We start from the raw sequence: 12,976 nt of genomic DNA on the forward strand, positions 1-12,976 counted from the left end.
ACACGCAACCCTTTAATAACTCACGTAATTCGTACCGTACCAGAATTGCTCAAAAATTATCCGGGATTGGGGATCATGCATCAGCATTCCGCCAGATCTTAAAATGGCCATAAATCGGCTTAGGTTTAAACAAGCAACTTGAAATTTTGGGAAAAAACTTCAATTATCAAACCCAATGTGTCTAGAAATTTTGGAGTTCCTATCTGAAAGTGTCCTCAACTTATACTTATAGTGACAATAAGCAAACAGAGGGAGTGGCGTGCCACACCCTTTGCAATCGATGCAATTTTCAAAAATATTACTGGCCATGTTTGTTGCAGGGACTATCTAAGAAGAACTCTACTGTAAATCCAGCAGTTACTCCGCAGAATTCACAAGGTTCAATTTAATCATATAAAATGATTGTCCCTGACTCTCCCATTACAGTGCAACATTAATCAATCTTATTGATTGATTTTGATCGCAAAATTCGTTCTTTCGATTATACTGTTGTTGAATTTGTCACTGGGGTGTCATTATATTTGAATTTGTATCCCGCCTACATCAATAGTTCACACCATTAAAGGTATTAATTGCCGATGTCAGATACTCTAAACACGATTCACTGGTAACTTACATAATTCAAATGTAATGACAAATCTAATTAGTAAAGTATACAACTGGATCAACTAATCTTTCAATGATGGAATCAGGCTTGTCCGCCGTGGCTAAATGGATCGGCGGCGGCGTTTTACTAAAATTACACCGGCGGCGGCGGCGTACGCCGGCGTGAGCCGTGAAATCAAGGCCAACTAAATTGAGGTCTATGAAATATGAATATGATCATGTACTTAATTTGGGTAATTTAGACTTAACTTCAACAAATGATGTTGGTATATTGTTATGGTATTATCTGCTATCAAATAAAAGTTGAGACAAATTGATACAATTCTTTTATTTAAGGTAAAATACATAAACAATAAATTATTGCTGAAATCAATAGATCTCTCAATCTTTTTTGTTGGAAACAAAATCATAGTTTTTAGAACAAAACAGTGTATATTTGAAATTCTTAACATTCATCGTAGATCGCTGACTAGAAAGAATTAAACCTGCAGCCGACCAGGTTCTTTCAATTTCCGCACTACTGGCAGGTATACAATGCACTATTCTTACTATGTTTGAGAGTATTGGCCATTGGGAAAGTTTTTTGCCTATCGGCCCAAAATCTTAAAAGTTCGAATTGTAAAATTTCTTCTTCAGTCAAACTTATGAGTAGGTATCTGCTCAGTTCTTCTGATAATCAATATTGTTAAGTTAGCTAAAGGTGTGTATCATGTGTTTGTTGCCCCTAGCCGCTAATCGCTATCATGGTAACACTGATATCTTCAAATGTAGACAGAATTATTTTGAAGTCAGAAAATGCACGCCGTACGCCGATGTACGCCGGGGTGTATCGGCGGCGTTCGGCGTGGCAAAATCTCCCGGCGGCGGCGGCGTTCGGCGGCGGCGGACAAGCCTGGATGGAATTATCAGACAATTTTAAAGCGCTGACTCTTCAACTGAACGGCGAGACGATTGTTCCAAGCCCTTCGCCGATCACAAATAAGAGTATTATTATTTTATAAATAACTAGAAAACCCGTGGTCACAGGGAGGAAGCTAATAGTGTTTTTTGTTAGGAAGTTTAAATCGCGTCAAAAAATATTCAACACAACTGAAGATACAGCCAATTAAAATGTTGCTCGTACTAAACACAGCGTAATATCAACAAAATAAAACCTATCGTTAAAACAATCATTGCACGTGCGTGTAATAACCCTCGTTACCATAGTTACTACGCAAGTTCATATTTTTCATCTAATTTGCACGTGGGCGGTCGTACATACATCAGAAATAATTCTCTGAATTATAGTAGAGATAGTATGGAAAATAATGGAAGAATGGACTGTTCAATACATCAAAAGGTTATAATATAGTTGGTCACAAGTGACTAAGCTCGGACAGGAATCGCACAGTTCGGCCCGACATAATTATACTGATTTTTAAAAAAGAGGACTGATTTTCGCAAAAATCCGAAGTAGAGTGGTTATTTTAACCTAATACACATGGGTCATGGTATGTCAACAAATGGCATTATAATTTATATGGGCGAAATATATGCATATCTACTATCTAGTTCAAATAAATAGAGACATGCCACTCAGACAGAGCGTGGATATAAAGTTCCTGTTCCTTGTCAAACCAGGTAGACTGAATTTAATTGGTCGACGATTGACAGGCGTGCTAAATCACTCTAAACTCGGACTTCGAGATGTTTCTAAGAGGTCGTTCACAAATTACGATCTAAATAAATTTTTGGACAATTTTGTCATTTTGACCCCCCTCCGTCATCTGAATAATTTTTACACATATATAGCTATTGTGTCAAAATTACATTAGCGTAATCATTCGGAAACTCCCCTCCCCCTCGGGTGAATAAAGCGAATTAGGTCAACAAACTAGAGCGTGAATATTAATATAATATAAACATTGATCTTGAATCTTAATCTGTGTCTCTTTCAGGTTATCGCTCTTAATCAGCGCTGAATTATCAACAAAAAATATGTAAAAAAAACTGGTAGCTCACTCGGTGGCTTAGAATTTTAGAATTAATCAACAACTTGTCAAAAGAAGCGTTGGTAATATTACAAGTTGAAACAAGTGGAATAAGTGAAGTTTCTAACGTTACATTCGCACATAATGTATAATTAATGAAGCGTTAACATATTATAATGGGAAATATACTAAACAAAGCTTGCTAGTTAGTATTCAAATTCAGTTTATACATCAACCGAGCTTAATTGTTTTGGGGATAAAGCACAGTTTCAGTAGCAAAGCCAAGATAACCTTCCTTTAGAGCGATCCGTTAAATGTGAAATAAAGCTGTCGAAGTTGGTCATATTTATATGCGACCACCTTTCGTTATTTGATGCATACCCTCATTATAACGGTTTATACCGTGACAGTTATATGATTAATAGAATTTCTGTCAGAGGTCGAGACAATCCAGTCATCTAACTAATACTGCATATTATATTATAATTAACATTAAATAGATATAATATATTTTGAGCGTAGTTATATTCTAAGACTGCTATAATTATAGTATCAACTCACAGTCACAACCCCGACACAAGGATCTCTGGTCAGTTTGATATTTGATAACTGCAGTGGAACTTATAAAACCATAATCTTACTGGTCTCAGATAGTCGCAGTGCGGACATAACGTCGCGTCTTGGCAAATTTTACAATTGCTTTGCTTCGACAAGATAAGCAGTGTGCTGGGGATAATATTATTAATATTACTATATACTACTATATTATTATATATTACTATGACTTTAACATCAATCAAATCAGGAGTTAGCCACCATTTGTTAAATTAATCTACTTGCACGTGTGCTTATATAATATCCCCGGGCGCCGTGGTTATATGGATAATAATTAATGATATGTCGCGGCAAAACGCAGGTATAATCTTATCCGGGGACCGGGGGCAAGTTCTTTAACTTGAGGGTAGAAACTAGGAGAGATGGTTACTATCCACCGTTTTAGCATTTAAAACCCCGTACTGCCATTAAAATTCGTGCAGTTGAGTCGGATTACATGTTGTCAAATATAAAGTTACCAGCAATTTATATCTTTTCGGTGCCATCGAATAAAATTTGTTTTTGTAACTTGAAATGAGGCGGAAAATAATGAAATATAGAAAGAAGAGTAGTTTGTGGGTTTACACTATAATTTGCTTCCCAACTCTGTTTAAAAGTATACAATTACAGGATAGTACAACAAGGAATAATACATTAAAATGACCCTAAAGGATGTCTTGGTAGCGCAATTCTGCTCGGGTATGGTTGACCGCGTCTAGCTTAGAGTAATTAGGCAAATTTAAACTTTTGAAGAACCACTCTGTATTACTATTACTTAGTACACACTGCACATCTGACCTAGACTCTGAATCTGACCCCAAATACATAAAAAGGGATATTGTTCGATATAATGAGGTTTTTATATGAATGGAATTTGATATAAATGGTCTGTGACGGATAAGGAGAACGGGATTTAAACTTTAATATTCGAACCTTATAACTGAACGAAAATGGACGCTTTATTCGACATATACGGTATTAAACAGTTACTGCCAAGTTCAACGTAAACTAAATGACTGGCTGGAAGGGGGCGCTGATTTAAACTGGTCTGAATATCGGAAACTAGACGGAACAGCGGAAACTAGGCGGAGTAACTGGAGCACAGCTGGTTTGTCCTGATTATAACCACCCTGGAGATCCCTAAAGTTAGAGGGATTAACTGCATGTGTGGTAGGTGTAGTTTGACACCACCAATAGTCATCCTTATCATACCCCCTACTCTTGTTCCTCTGAACAGATGCAGTTATTTCAGTCTCGCAACGTCATGACTAGTGGAAGGGAGAGGAGAGGAGTGTAACAAGCATTAGGGGGTGGGGGGGGGGGGGGGTGGGAACTTCATAGGAAACTATATAATTACTATATACTTAGATGCCATCCCCCTCCCTCCCGAAACAACTTCAATTAACTTGTTGTTGAAAGTTAATTGATATTCTTGGCACGCTGTGGAACGCACAAGTCTCATTCTGTCGCTAATTATCCTAATTAATTTGCCTGATAATTGTGGTTTACAAGAAAAGGAATTACCGGCCAGTTATCAGGTTTTAAGGCCACAAAATAAAGAGCTATTTTTCGCACCGTTGGCGTTATTAGTAATTACATTACATGCTGTTGCGTTTGTTTCACCAATTTGCCAGTATCTACCTAAATTGATTTTAAAGCTTATTTTTGGTGGTTGATTGTCTGCAGTGTGCAGTTTTTAATTATTAACAAACTCATTCCAATCACTTGAGTGCATCCTTCTGTTATTCACTATGATTACAACTTGCCGGAAATAAAATTACAATTAGCTAATATTAAAAGTTAAGAAAAAGAAAATCACAGCACTCTTGATTCTGGAGCAGACTGAATCTTAATTAGAATGGCACTTAATCGATAATACAGAATACTTTATTATAGCACAAGATGATAATATTGTAAAAGAGAATAGTAGTAGGAGTTGTGTTACTTTATAAAGTAACTAGAAAGCCCGTGGACATCACAACCGAAGACACAGCCGATTAAAATTCATTTTGCACTTAATGAGTGAACACAACGTAATTACCCCAAAATTACATTAAAACAATCATTGCACGTGCGCTTTTGAACACCGTTACCATGGTTACTATGCAGCTTCCTATTTTTCACATAATTTGCACGTGGGCGTTCGTACAAAAAGAATCTTTGGAATTATTAATATAATACAGGTCACAGCACAGCTCCTACTACTATTTAAACATAACTGCTCAGTCGATGACCTGCTGAAATCGAATTAGTTTATTAGTTAGCTCAATTTCCGAGCAATGCCCAACATTCATATTCAATAAGTAAACCGTTTGTTGTTGTCATTTATTGCTCATATTGCAGGGTGTGCCAATTCGAATATGACTGATAACTAGATGGTGCCGATACAATCTCATGCAGATATGTAAGTTCATTTCACTTGTTATATTTTTATTGCGTTTAACGTTTGTATTTCTGCATTTTTGGAAAATATTCAAACTTTCTACTATATTTTTAGTTTACTTCATTAATCTTGTCGATTGACTTTGGGGAATGGGGATGGGACAAATCACAAAAGTTAAAATTGTGAAACATAGTTGATCTACAATACTCTATAGTCTATAGCTAAAAGATGTATTCTAAACTAATTATTTGTCATGGTATGGTGAATTTAGCATATGAGTCTTCAGTAGCACATTCTCTATAAACGCACAAACCTTTTGAAATTCAGTAAACATTTTACAACTAGAATGACTTTAAGAATAAGTTAAGGGGGTTTGAATGCGAGACAATTATTATTTTAAAACGTGACTTAAGTGCTAGCAAAGTTGAAATTTTTAAATCACCTAATTTGTCAAATTTTACCGGGATAACTGCACTTTAAAAATGAGCGTAAAAAGGGAAAAAATAAATATATAATTCCTTGGAGCGAGTTCCCGAATACCGAGGAAGAAATTCCTTCTCAACAGTGAATATAAAAGTTTTGCAGACTTATTGTGAGCGTATTATTAGACCTTGTTATAATTACATTTTCGTATCTAAGTTTAATAATTGATTTTTATCACAACGTTATGTTCGACTATCAATATCAACGAAATTGGATGTAAATAGTTTAGTCCATTAGTTTTGAAGTAGCTCTACCCGTTTTCATATAATATAGTGTAGGAGTAGAAATACAGTTACGATAGCTTGAAATACGTACAATACGTTAAAATATGTAATATACGTTAAAATATGTAAAATACGTTAACATATGTAATACTAATATACGTTAAAATACATATCATTCTCGGTCCAAAAATACATACCGGATTATAATCTAATGTGATAGATGATAAATTGACTGCAACTTTGTGAAAACAAACCGTCTGCATTATACAAGTTCAAGTTAAGTTGGTGGTCTTAAATGATCAAATTCGCTGCATTTAACATCATGTTTAAGTTCTAAGGGCTGATAGTGATAAAGAAAAGAAATAAGCTCAAGTGGTCTGATTACAAATTGACTTCAACTTCGTCGAAACAAACTTTCTGCAGAATACAGGTTAAAATAAAAACGTTAGTGGTCTTAGATGATCAAATTCTCTGCATTTGACACCAAGTTTAAGTTCTAAGGGCTGATAAAAAACTAGAGATAAGCCCAAGTAGTTGGATTGCTACTCATAAATAATCAAATGAACGCTGGACGGTATAACTAAAAGATATCTTGAGCTTCTTCGTAAATTAGCGTGCACAATTATTAATTAATTCTATTCAGTCTGGTCATCTAAAAACGCCAGCTAGATTATAATATAAATCTTTGCAAACCAAGCGGACAGCTCGCCCGCTATTGCAGATACACATATAATCTACAGTTATGAGATTACATATATATATTACATATATATATACACATATTATAATCTATAGTTAACAGTTATGAGATTATTACACGCCATCATATTTTTACTTCCTCTTAATACATTAATACATTTTTTGTGAAACTTGGTTTCGAGATAGCAGTTGACCAACAAACTAGGAACTTTTGAGGGGGTCCCGGACCCCAACCGCCAAACGGTACCCGTGGGAAGGCCACGCCCATATTTGCTCCAAATTAGGCCCAATTTAGCCTAATACCCTGAACATGCCCAAAACCCAGGTTTTAGGTGCTCTACTTGTAGCTAGTGGTCCCCTGAACTCGTAAATGAATTTTCATCAAGATTGGACAAACAATGACTGAGTTATGAGCTAAAACCTATATGCCCATATTTGAAAATCGTTTATTCATACCTTTGGGAAGGTCTGTGCAAAGTTTCGTGAGTATCTGAAAATTTGCAGGTACACCGTTCATTTCCATAAATGTCCATAAATGACTGGACTACTAAGTCTTAGGGTTATAAATAGCACATAGTCGGAGTTTGGTACTTGCAGAGAGGCAGACTACTACAAGCCTATTTCAAAGCTAAAATATTCCGAGTCTTATGTGAACAATTTCTGAACATGAGTTGGGCGTGTGAGAATTTATTCTTAAATACAGTGTATTACCGGGGTGGGGAGGAGGAGGGGGGTACACATATAGGTGTTATATTAATGCAATTAATAAACTAATTGAGTGACACCGGGTCATTCTGAAATGGAACGTAATGATATTTTCATAAGACTAAATTGCAGCCTGTCTGACCCTTTCAATCGGCCTGACAGTTTCACCATTATATATCGTCAAGATGCACCTGGTACGTGTGTATGCTCAATACTGTACCATTGATTGGATTGCCGTCTTTGTGAGTTTACCAAAATCTGTATAAAATATTCTAGCTACCTTGCCGACCATAATGGTGACAATATCATCCGTTGCAATCCATCAAAGGTGTTAAAACGATCGGCGACTACTATAATATTCTGTGATAGCACTAAAAGGCCCTCTCTTTTAATTGGAGGTAATGGCTCTCTAAGACTATCCACGCTCATTACGACCCACCAGAGAACTGTTACCCCAGTAGTAGCACTGTTACCCTAGTAGCAGAGTTGAACACTAAAGAGCACTATCAGTCCAGTAGCAAAGTTGAAAATTATAAACTTAAAGCACTTTCTGGTCAACCGTAACAAAAATAGACCGTTAAATTGTACCAAAAAAGGAATTCTGAGTGGAACGTTCATTCTTAACGTTCACATGGTACCTGACAGAACACTCGGAGAAAGATAAAAACGGGCATGACTCATTACAGAGCTGTCACCTGAATTGAGAAATCTATCGAAATTAGAGAAGAAAAAAACGAGTGAGAGTATTAAAACTAATATAAAATCCGAGAGCTAACAACGAAATGATGCCGAAGAATATATGTTCGTCATCCTGCAGTATGAAGAAAATAGAATTGGTGACAAATTAATTTTATTTACATGTAGATATATTCTCCAGCGCCCGTTGTTTTCCGGTATTTTTTGGCGCGAACTTCAACTTTGATGTGAAATACGTACATAATTCCGCTTTGTCCGTGTAATATGTTGTCGTTTCAGAAGAGTTTATACTATTAAGTCAGGGATCTAATACCTTCATACATATAATAAACAGATAGCTAATAATAAAATTATACTTTATTGGCCACCTTTATAGTTTTATGCTTTATAAATGGGTAAGTTAGTGTTATATTCTTAGAATGGTTAAAAGGCTCCCCTTCCATTTAAAAAGCACACATAATGGGATATAGACTATTCGTGTTATTATGCTCTTGGCAACTCCTAAACGTGCATTATTAGTGACCCAGACACGGTTATTATAACCGGATAGAAGGATCATTTGTTCTCGATGCAGACCCTTTCAATCTAAATGATCTATTTACCACATACCAGAATGCTGGGGTTTGAGGTCTCGAGACGAAGATATTTTGGAAATAAAGGAAATCAAACACAAATGTAAAGAGTTGTAAGTTTTAGTTTTCTATCACCAAAACAGGGTAGTGTGACAGAGAATAACAGGTGAATATAACAACACGGGCTTGTTTTAACCACTAACTTAGTACTTGGTAGTAGGCCCTATAAGGTCCATGTGCTCGCTTCAAGTCCATATTGTGCTTGCTTCAAGTCCCAACTCCTCGTGCCTCATGGGTTGAGGTAAACGACATAATATTCAATTAAATGTCTGACTTATATATTATAGTTGCTCTCCGGGCCGTATCTCTATCATAATGACACTATTCTTATCAGGCCTCTCCTTTAGTCAGGTGACACGTGCTATATCATAAAATACAGAACCTTTAGTCCAATGTAACTGGGCTTATTATGTTATCTAAAACGTGATCACTGATCAGGCGACAGGGATCCAGAGATCACCTTCAATGCTTATATGATATTACGCATATTGAGATAAATGCACGACCTCTGCAGCCTTACTCTAAAGTTTATATAAATCACTCAGAGAGCCTCACCGGTATGCACCCAGTTCAGTCCAATAGTGGTTAAAACTGAGTCCTTATTTTCCTATACCACGCATTATACTGGATATATTAAAAATGTAGTACAGCGAAAAGCAAAAACTTCAATGGATGGTTACCGTAATTGCGGGTGCCACATGCCTAGCATGAGCATGAAATATTTACCTACTTACTTGCACTTGTGTAGGTCTGTAGAAACATTAGTATCGGGCGTTGCCTGCTACAGGCTATCCCGAAACTATAGGCTTGCCTTAAGGGGAGATACACCAAAACCGTTTTTGCTCCGAACATCGATTTTATTTTATATTATTTTTAAATAGACAAAAAGAATAAGATTGTACACCTTCAAAAATTTTTAAAAATATTCCCTCATCGAGAAAAAAAAATATTTTTCTTTTTCGAAAATTTTTAAAATTTGGAGAAGTCTGTCACTGTAATACCGATAGTTCGGCCATTTAAAAAGTTTTTTGGCTGATTTTTTTACTGAACATTACTTACACTCCGTACTAGAAGCCATTGAAAGGATTATATAATTGAACAATAAATGACCAAGTTACAGACCGAACAAGGTGAAAAAAGAAAAATTGGGATTTTTGCCTACCACCAAAGTTGTACATTTCACCACCCGCCCAGGTCATCAGATATCGCTTCAAAATTTCTTGTGAGTGTAATTGATGATCATGGCAAGCTTTTTGGAACCGGATTTCTCTCAATTTTGAGTTTTAAGCTATGCAATGTGGCCTCAAACGACTTAGTAAAATTCATCGTAAAAAAGGGCAAAAAAGGCAGATTTAAGGCTTAAAATGCCTATAACTCAAAAAGTATCAGTTTTTTTGAAATAATTTTTACAGGATCGTAATCAGCTTGGTAAGACGAATATTTTAGTACCAAATAGGTGCTTTTTGAAGACAAATTGTCTTAAATAATTTTCTAGCTCGAACACAATGGTCCCTTGTATAAATTTTGTACAAATTGTACACATTTTTTTACAAATTTTGTGGCTTTGAATATTATAAATGTCGTACTAAAAGATTCGTCTTACCAAGCTGATTACGATCCTGTAAAAATTATTTCAAAAAAACTGATACTTTTTGAGTTATAGGCATTTTAAGCCTTAAATCTGCCTTTTTTGCCCTTTTTTACGATGAATTTTACTAAGTCGTTTGAGGCCACATTGCATAGCTTAAAACTCAAAATTGAGAGAAATCCGGTTCCAAAAAGCTTGCCATGATCATCAACTACACTCACAAGAAATTTTGAAGCGATATCTGATGACCTGGGCGGGTGGTGAAATGTACAACTTTGGTGGTAGGCAAAAATCCCAATTTTTCTTTTTTCACCTTGTTCGGTCTGTAACTTGGTCATTTATTGTTCAATTATATAATCCTTTCAATGGCTTCTAGTACGGAGTGTAAGTAATGTTCAGTAAAAAAATCAGCCAAAAAACTTTTTAAATGGCCGAACTATCGGTATTACAGTGACAGACTTCTCCAAATTTTAAACATTTTCGAAAAGAAAAATATTTTTTTTCTCGATGAGGGAATATTTTTAAAAATTTTTGAAGGTGTACAATCTTATTCTTTTTGTCTATTTAAAAATAACATAAAATAAAATCGATGTTCGGAGCAAAAACGGTTTTGGTGTATCTCCCCTTAATAATATTAGTAAAACCGGCAAAATTTTTTAATGTTTTTAGCACTATAGTACAGAGGATGATATACATGGTTAGGGAAATAATAGATCAACGTCTGAGAAATGTTTATCTTAAAAAGTTAGAAAATATTCTCACTTTAATAATAATAAAGATGACGACGAGAGAATATGTTTATAAAATTTATATTCAAAAATTCGTGTTTAAAACTTATCACGATGAATGGACAGTGGCCATCGTAATTATGTTAAATTTAATGCGCCTAAATTAACCGTCGACAGCTTAAGCATAAATACTTATGTATAAGAGTGTTATAGTTATGACTTCACGATTGCTAAAACTATCATACTTAAAACTTACTTTCACTCTTCAGCCGTATCCACTCATTCATTCTCAAAGTAGCAAAGGATATTAAGTAAAGTTAAGATAATTCAAAATAATTGACTAACATTAGGGTGGACTTCAACTTTATAGAATTTCTGACTACAGATGACCATCTAGCAAGGTCACTGAGGATGACACAAGACATGATTGAGGTACTGAAAGTTCTATTCCCAAAGAAACCTTTGATAAACGGAAAATCGTCAGAATGTAAGAAGAGATTTGGGAAGATTTTTAAGGCATTGGCTCACTTTACAGTATCCTACTATTAGGATTATATGTTTAAAAGGAGGGAGATGCTGAACTTCAAGTGTGAGTGTCAGCCTCACCTTATTAGTAGTAGTAGTAGTAGTAGTAGTAGCATGTAGCCCCACTTTTTGTCAATTTGTATTCTAAATTGATTTGTGGTATCGGGCTCCCAGCCTCGACCACTGATGATATTTAGCGGCCTGCTTCGCTCGCATACTTAATACCACAGAGGTTTCGTCTCCTGACACCAACTTTAGTGACTAAAATACTTGGTACATCAAGTAATTACTTGATGAAGAATATATATCTGATACCATGGTACTGTTATCATTGTATTTGACTGCATAAATATACACTATTGGCGTGAGGAGCAGTCGACTCTGGATATTACTTTGTTCTGACGAGCCCAATAGTGCTTTTATATAATATCTTAAATGCCAAACCATCTTGGGTTTACTAGCATTAGTGTAGTTATAAGATATGCACCGACTCCTGTTTAGTATTGTGCGTTATTTTATGCAAATTATCCATTTGAATATGAAGGGATTTGCTTGGGAAGGATTTTTAAGGCAATTGATGTCGACCAATATGATATGTGGCTGGGAAATCTTCAGTTTGCTGTTTCGGTTTTGTACTACTACGAACTTTGCTGCATGCAATTACAAATCTTTGCTTGGCGCAGGTTTTATTCGCTTATTTTTATTAATGGGGTAAATGGCAAGGTCTTAATTTGATGCTCAAAAAGTTTTAAATTCATTTAATTTTTAGATCTTTGAAATAAATGTTCGTTCAGTAAAGTTTCTCAACTCTAAAGTATCCCGTGTAATATGTAGATCTAAAAGTACATACCTGAAGTACATACCTGAAGTACATACCAGTCTTTATAATACATCATTACAGCGGTTCTTGTTAAAAGCGTCCATAATCCATATTCATGAGAGAGCATGAGCTTTCCATATAATTAGCTTCTAATTTATAGCATTGTTTCGACGAAGTGCCGACGAAGCTCACGGTGGTGATTATCAAATTGCTACTTTTAATTGACTCCGCTCCAGCTGGTTTTGTGGGTTAGGGTAGTTCTGAGGAATGGTATTAATAACTTAATTTCTACACCTACTCCTAGAACAAGCCTTATTAAATGA

The 12,976-nt window shown here is 35.5% G+C and overlaps 1 protein-coding gene across 1 annotated transcript in view; it reads left to right on the forward strand.

Moving 5' to 3' along the window:
• Positions 1-12,976, forward strand: part of LOC134815271 (uncharacterized) — a 78,284-nt gene that overhangs the window by 13,751 nt on the left and 51,557 nt on the right. Inside the window, exon 2 of the mRNA XM_063823784.1 lies at positions 5,514-5,574. The gene's annotated coding sequence lies outside the window, so the exon portion shown is untranslated. The remainder of the gene's footprint in view (positions 1-5,513; positions 5,575-12,976) is intronic.

Source organism: Bolinopsis microptera, chromosome 5, assembly GCF_026151205.1.
Source record: "Bolinopsis microptera isolate Bmic1 chromosome 5, MBARI_Bmic_1.0, whole genome shotgun sequence".
Classification (NCBI taxonomy): domain Eukaryota; kingdom Metazoa; phylum Ctenophora; class Tentaculata; order Lobata; family Bolinopsidae; genus Bolinopsis; species Bolinopsis microptera.